The 7,948-nt window shown below is 38.3% G+C and overlaps 1 long non-coding RNA gene across 1 annotated transcript; it reads right to left on the reverse strand.

The window, feature by feature from the left end:
• Positions 1 to 2,975: 2,975 nt before the first annotated feature.
• Positions 2,976 to 6,440, reverse strand: LOC119491741. The gene is made up of 2 exons (XR_005207646.1): positions 5,799 to 6,440; positions 2,976 to 3,989 (listed from the first exon to the last, which is right to left on the reverse strand). It is a non-coding gene; the product is annotated as an uncharacterized LOC119491741 (long non-coding RNA).
• Between the last annotated feature and the right edge of the window lie 1,508 nt (positions 6,441 to 7,948).

Genomic DNA, 7,948 nt, shown 5'->3' on the forward strand with positions numbered 1-7,948 from the left:
AGGAGTCAAACAAACACAGGACTTTCACCGAGGAAACTGCTGTTCGTGTCCCGTGTGAAACTAAATTGACATTGACTTACTTTTCCATAGTTTTCTTACTTAGTTAACTAACAGCATTTATGTAACACATACTTATTTTAACCCAAATCATCTTTTCCAAAGCCTAACCAAGGACTTTTGTTGCCTAAACCTAACCAAATAGTTTTGTTGCGTAAACCTGAAACTAAGTAAACCTACTTTGGAAGCAGAAATTGTACGTTTCCTGTGAACATGGAGGTTTATTTTGAAAAGACAACATGCATGTAACGAGTAGAAACTGACACTCCATCCCTGAGTCCAAAACTGATGCTAAAGGGGTACCTTGAGTGGCAAGTATAGAGCCACTGACCAAACGCCGGTATTTGATGAGTTGGAAGTGAGAACATGTTGCTTTACTTCATTTCTTCTGCTACTCATCTACATTTCAAGTTGTTTTTACAAATTGTTAACATTAATTAGGCTGTCTCTAAAAACTCTGGTATGTCTGCCTTCTCAGTCGACAAAGGGTCTTTGAGTTTTAGTTATTTATTACTTTAGTTACTTGCAAATGTTTGAAATGAGAAAATAAAGATGCAATGCTAAAATTCAAACAATCATCTTGATCCTTTGTTCTTTGTAGGCACAGTTTCATGTCGATCCAACAATAACCTGGACTTTAAACAGTTGGTGCACATTTTACAGCCGAGCACTGTTCCCCAATCGGTATCATCTTCCATATTTGCATGTGCTTGGATGCTGAGAGTGGCAAATTGACTGAGAAAATAGCCATATTACCACACAGTGGGAGAGGGAGTGTGTCATGTGTAGCAAACAAAGGAATACGACAGTGATGGCCCTCACACCGAGCAAATGTCTGCTCTCAACTCAGCCGAATCACATACACAGAGTGTGTGTGTGCGTGTGTGTGTGTGTGTGTGTGTGTGTGTGTGTGTGCGTGCGTGTGTGCGTGCGTGCGTGCGTGCGTGCGTGTGTGTGTATGTGTGTGTGTGTGTGTGTGTGTGCGTGCGTGTGTGATGGAAGACAATAGCAGAGATAATGTCAAAGATTTCAGATGATTTGTGGACTCTGAAAGACGTCATGGGCGAGAAGAGAATGGGGATCTTTAATGCCTGATACTTGACTATGATGCCAGACACTCAGTCGGGCTGCTGGACGGGCTTATTCAGCTGCTTTTGCAGCGGTTACACTGCATCGAATAATGGTTTATTAAAGTCACAATTAAATAAAAAATGAATTTTACCCTTTTGGATGTTTTCTTCCATGTCTTACATGACCTCTTGAAACCTGATTTTTATTTTATAGTATTAAAGTTGGAAAATACATATTTGTCTTATATGGAAGTCTTATATACTTATATATTCTGCATTTGATGATTCCAACAATTGACTGTAAAGTTTGACAAAATCTTCCTATTATGAGTGACAAGTTGAATTCTTAAGCAACTAGAATGGCAGTCGGAGAGCGCAGACCTCCGCCAAGGTGCCCGAGTACGATTGCCCCCCCCCTTTTCGTTCCGCTTGTGCCATCATCCACGTGTATTTTTGTTTACGTTGAGATCAGTTGTACGTAGCGGAGCATCGTAAAACACTTCATTCAAACTCGACAGAAACAAAATAAAACTCATCTAAACCGTTGCGTTACTCTTTCCAACAATCACCAAGTGTGCTTTGGTTGAACTCAACTGTAATTTCACAGAGTTTAATGTGAAAAAACGCCGATTCTACAGTTGTTCCCGCCACCCCCCGCTCTTTCTCTCTGTCCCTCTCTCGGAAGGAAAGAGGCGGGGCCATGTGTCATCAACACGTCATCAGTTACACTGCGCATGTGTTATACCAAGAGGTCTTAATGTTGTGGCTGATCGGAATCCTTAAAAAAATTCCAGAATCCCGATCACAATCCAGATCGGCACCAAAATCTGATTGATTGTTCATTATGCCACACGCCACCCCTCCGAAAGATTTCATTCAAATCCATCACGGACTTTTGGAGTAATCCTGCTAACAGACACACAGACAGACAAGCCAACAAACCAACGCCGGTGAAAACATAACCTCCTTCCTAGGCTTTCGGCCTAGTTCAAAACACTCAGGGCGGTGCATCTTGCCTGGTCTGGTATGACCAGTAGCTAATAGAGTTCAGCAGTGACCGCCCACTTTTTGAATGGCTCCGGTTCCGGAAGTGAAGTTTCCCGTTCATTTACTCCATTGACGTTTCACAAAATCCTAATATGAAGAGTTTTAAGCATGGAACCAAGCCAACCAGCTACAAGATGAATTGTGACCATAAAATATTTGATTTGGATCAAAAAAACTATTGAAAAATGGAAAAAAAAGGCAAAGTTACAAAACTGTTTACATAATTATTTTAAGAGTGAAGGAACTACTCATCCCGTAAACCATTGTAAAACCATTTTCACTCAGCACCTCTGGAAACTCTCAATAAAACGTTTAAACTAACCGTTGTTTAAAAAATCTAAAATGCAGACAGATTCGGCAACTGCATGCCTTATTTCTCGCCTCATATATTTTCAGAAAGACATTTTGCTGAACCATTTTTCGTAATATAAGAGAAAGTTGAGCTGCCATGTTGGCAGGTTTGAAATCCATTGTGCGTTTTTACAAGCATGATAGCTACGAGGCTGATACGAAACGTATTAATGAAACGTATTTTTGGTTCAGAAATGTCGACATTCAACGTATCCCGTGGTTTGCAGAAATGTACAATGGCAATTTTTTTTCTGGCACCCAGAGACTAGAGACCAATACTCTTGTGCCAGAATAATATCACCTGGATACTGTGATTAAATACAACTTTATTTAGTAATATGCACCATATGAGCACAATATAAACTAAAAAAACAAAAGTCTCTAAAGATTCTGACATAATGTGTTTGTTATTTTATTTAAAATAATGACTAATCTGATCTAAAATGACTATTTCTTTTAAAGAATTTTTTTTTTTTCGACTGAAATGACACTAAACGAAACTTCATGAATCATCACATGAATATTGTCACGCAGTATGGGTTTGCTCTCCACAGGTCGATAAAAGATGCTACATTTTTTGTTTTTGGGGGGGATACCAATGGGCTTTTTCCATTATATTCTCAAATGTGCATACATGTTTTGAATGTACTGTTCTGATGGTCATGGAAAAAGTGTGGAAGTCTTAAACAGGTAATCGCAAACTGGATGTTTAAATCCTGTGACGCACGGCTACAAGTATTCAACACTGACGAGGAAGTGGTGATTAGAATTCCTCTTTTTACAGTCAAACCCCACTTCCTATAGCCACTGCTTACTCATTCACTACTTACTCTTCTGTTTTTATTCCCGGGATGGACTGGAGTGTGTGTGTGTGTGTGTGTGTTTGTGGAGAGCAGAAGGGGTATGTGTATTAGAAAGTCCTCAATTTCACACATGCTTAATCTTGAGTGAGTTTGGCGTGAAGGGATTTGTGGAGGAGTGTGTGTGGTAGGAAGGTAGGAAATGAGGGAGGAGGGGGGGGATGGGATGCAGGACGCTCCTGTTTAATGGAGTGACAGGAGGAACTTTGCTCTGCTGTCCGCTGTTTCCTTTTTTTCTACTTTAGTTCTGTCTCTCTCCGTCTCTCATCTTGACCCTTTTTCCGTTGGAGTCCATTCAGTTGGGACTCCCATCAAGATTCTTAACCATTTATTGTAACAACAACTGTCAGAGTTTGGGATACACATCACTTGAACTACAGTTAAATTGCTCACTCATTCTGACTACAGTATATTAGCTATATCAGCTGCCATCTAAACAGTTCCCCTACTTTCTTTGTGAACAAAACATATTCTGAGCCCAAAAACCAGAACATTCCTCGTAAAATAATAATAATGGAGAATGTGGTCAAGGTGGCCTCATTTCTTCCAGACTCCGTAGTTGGACCAGTGGATAAATCTACATCAAGTACACATGAAGGAAGTTCTGGAAGTCGACATAAGCAGAAGAAGCTGTGTCATTAAGTCTCGTTTACAATGGCTACATGTACATGTTGTCATTGTACTGTACAGGTGTGGTTTTTACTCTCTACTATCATCAGTCATCAACAAAGATCCGCACAATGCAAACGGTGATGTTTTTCGAAATTTTGAGAGACATGCTCTTGATTTGCGCGCAAGCCACAATGTTAACACATTATAATAACCATCAATAATTAATGGTAAATTGATAGTCAATTAATTTTGAGAAACTACCAAGACACTAGATCTTTTAAAATGATCCAACCGGAAAAAAAAATGAGCCCAGTGTTGCCAAGTGTTTTTGTCAGAGCAATCCTGCCTTTAATAAGGTTTACTAATTATTAGTAATGCTATAATTTGTTATTTTATCAGTAGCTGTGTGATATTAAATAATTAGTTTATGAATGATATATTGTATCACACATTATAACATTTTACATACTATATTAAGTATTTGTTAATGATTACCAAATTATGTGTAAACCTTTAAGAAATTGTTTGTGAAACATCTATAAACATTACGAAGATAGATGGACCAGAGACCAACTATTAACCACTGACAAACTATTACCTATCTATCAAAATAATGATTTTAGATGCTTTACAAAGTATTTATAAACAATGTATTATAATCATCAGTTGCAACTTTATAATAGGCATCTGAATAATGTTTGTAGATCATTTACAAACCAATTATGAACCACTAAAACATTTTTACAAATATCTGGTCCATCTATCTATGTAATGTTGTTATATGTTTTACAAATATTTTCTTACAAGTGTTTACAAATCATTTGGTAATCATTAACAAATACAAAACAAATATATTATATAAGATTTTATAATGTGTGCAACAATGAACTGATAAAATAACAAATTAGTAAACATTATTTTTGTCATTTCATTGTTTGTTAAGAGTAAAATAACTACTAACTGAAGTTTAATGTAATTATCAATTTATCATTTATTAATAATGGTTATTATAAAGTGTCACTGCCACAATGACCTAATTATGGAGGTTTGCCAGGACTGGTGTGAGAACGAGGCAGCGGGCCTCAGTGAGAGTTAGAAAATCAGAAAGAAAAAAGAAAGAGGAAAGAAAAATATATATAATATTTCAATATATTTCACAATAAGCCTTTTTCAGAGAACACATTTTGTCATGTCACAGTAAGAAAATCACAAGTGTAATTAATGCAATCAATGATGTCTTAATTGTGAAGTCAAAATGCCTGCTGTGAAAAAGACCTAATATTTTATGCTCATAAGTAATATGTGTTTTTTTAATAATAGATCGATTGAGTGTATAGGATTAGTGTTAGTTTGTATGACTGACGGTTACAGTATGTCATGGCTTTGCTCACTAGGTCTGTTTTTTTTCATGTAAGGGGTGTTTTGTTCACATGGACTCTCTTTTATGTGACTGATAGAGAAGTGTGGGAGTGAAAGGAAAGGTTAGACGGGGGTGTGAGAGAGGAAGTGTTTAGGTAGATCAGTAAGCAACCTGACGGTATAGGGCTGTGAAGCGTTCAGTGTGGGAATGACCTGAAACACACCACACCCTAACCCCCCCACACACAGCATGTTGAGTGCTGGGATGTGGGGGCTGAGTCCTGGGAACTGTTTCAAAGAAGGAGCCCTGTGATATTATTTTACTCTCCCCAATATGAAATGGACCAAACATCAGACTGATCATTTAGCTATTCTGACAAACTTATCACTAGGGGTGCTTAACATGTAAACGTTCAGGGGGTCATTCAAATGGTTTAACCACCTGTTAGCAGGAATGTCTAGGTAGGACAAACTGTTGAGTCAATATTTCTCATAAACCTGTGTACAAGTGAGCGCAGCACAACATCTTCATTCTGCATTTCAGATCAAGTCCCGACAGGAACTCAGTCCTGCAGATCTAAAATCACTGGAAGAACCACATCGTTGTTCTCAGTCAGAATGGAACCTCCAGAGAACCAGGACCTGTCAATTCAATTAACAACAACAATCATTCTTATTTAATTAAGGTTTTCATTTTGTCAGAGAGCACTTGTTAACTTTTAAGTACTATCCACAGAGAGATAATTTACTCTTTAAATAATGTTCTCGTCTTTTCTTTCCAGATCCTAGATGGTGTTTTTTTTTTTTCACTTTCAAGCAATTTGCTCCAATATTTTCACTAATTTTATCTGACCATAATTAAAAGCCCTCTATAATCTGATAATTGCCCTTAATTAAAAATGTGTTAACTTCATAAATGTCAATTAACACTCCTTTAAAAGTTACGGTGGTTTGGGTTAGGATCTGGCAAAGCATGTTGTGTGAGAAGACCAATAAAAACACAGTGAGACAACCGCTCAGCAGAGCGCTGCACACTCTGACGCCTCTGCATGGTTAGAAAGCGAGATGCCCGGGATAAGATAGGGCCCGGCGATAAGATAAGGAAAGTCTTTTGAAAGTGATTTCCCGCACAAGCTACGTGCTGTATTCAATTTAGATGGTAAGATATGCATGAAATAAATTGGATTTGGAGGGTGAAGATAATACATTTCTACATTCACAGTTGTTATTTTGAGAGCGATTTCCACGCTTGAGATTGGTTTGATTTGTTTATCCTGGCTCTGTGGCTTGTGAAATGACGAGGTGAGAATTTGGATGGCACACAGTGGTTGGTTGGTTGAGTCTGGACTGATGGTAAAGTGAATCTGACTGTGGTACAGGGAGGTGTGATGAGTCTGCAGCTGGTCTCAGCCCTTATACTACACTGTGCCTTGTATCTACAGTATAAACTGATGAGGGAGCTGTTAAATATGTCATACGGTATCATTTAAAGGTACAGTCCATGATTTTTTTTTTTTTTTTGATGAGTAGCATACTATGTGTGGCATTTTTATGTGATTATATCACCTTTCAAATTATTGATTATAGAACTTGTCATTGCGATTCTGTTGCTTGGGCAACAGCTTTGGTCCAATTTTACTCTCTGTCATTTATTGCATTAACAAACATTGCAACAGGAAATACAAAGGGACCCATTTAGAATGTTTATGGTGTCAAGTTCGAAAAGGTCTTTACTAGGGCTGTCAAAGTTAACGCGATAACATGTTAACACGTTGTAACGCCACTTATTTCTTTAACGCATTAACACAACTTGCAATTTTTAGGTTGTAACGGGCTCAGATTTAAAGCTAGAGTGAAGATACTGGCATCATATGCAACTAGAAAATTAATCAAAATGTAAACAATTGATTAAAAATCAATACATTGTTTTTGAGAATCGATACAGTATTAAAAAACATAATATTGCGACACTCAATTGTATTCATATGTTCTTACATCCCTAATTGTTATAGGCCCAAATAATATTGTATGTGGTTTTTGTGGTTATAGGTATGATTTACATTCTCAACAATACACTGTACAACATGTTTCTCATGTATCGGTCCAAAGATGATACACACAGTCTCTCACACCCTCTCTTCCATTGCCAGACCTAATGAAGAATTCCAGTTGCCAGGCTGGGCGGGCGATACTTGGACAGTGGGGATTTTTCATCCTGTAATGTTGGCACGGGTCATTAATTGTGCCTTGCCATGAGACCAGTGGGCTTGTCATTTGGGTATAGCACCTCTATACATCTCCTAAACCCCACCCCACCCCACTCACACACACACACACACACACACATACACACACACACACACACACCAATTCTCCCTGTTCATCCTCTGGGTGTGTCAGGGTCTGGGTGGTCTGGACACCCACCCATGCACCCTGCAGAATGGACTGACCCACTTACTGTCACTAACTGATGACCCCTCCTCCAGGGTTTAGACATTCACGCTAGCTGACATGGAGAAGACAAGAAAATATGTCATCTTTATCCAACTTGGCGAGGACTCCTATTTGACTGTATGGACTGAATCTTTGTCA

This window comes from Sebastes umbrosus, chromosome 7 (genome assembly GCF_015220745.1).
Source record: "Sebastes umbrosus isolate fSebUmb1 chromosome 7, fSebUmb1.pri, whole genome shotgun sequence".
Lineage (NCBI taxonomy): Eukaryota > Metazoa > Chordata > Actinopteri > Perciformes > Sebastidae > Sebastes > Sebastes umbrosus.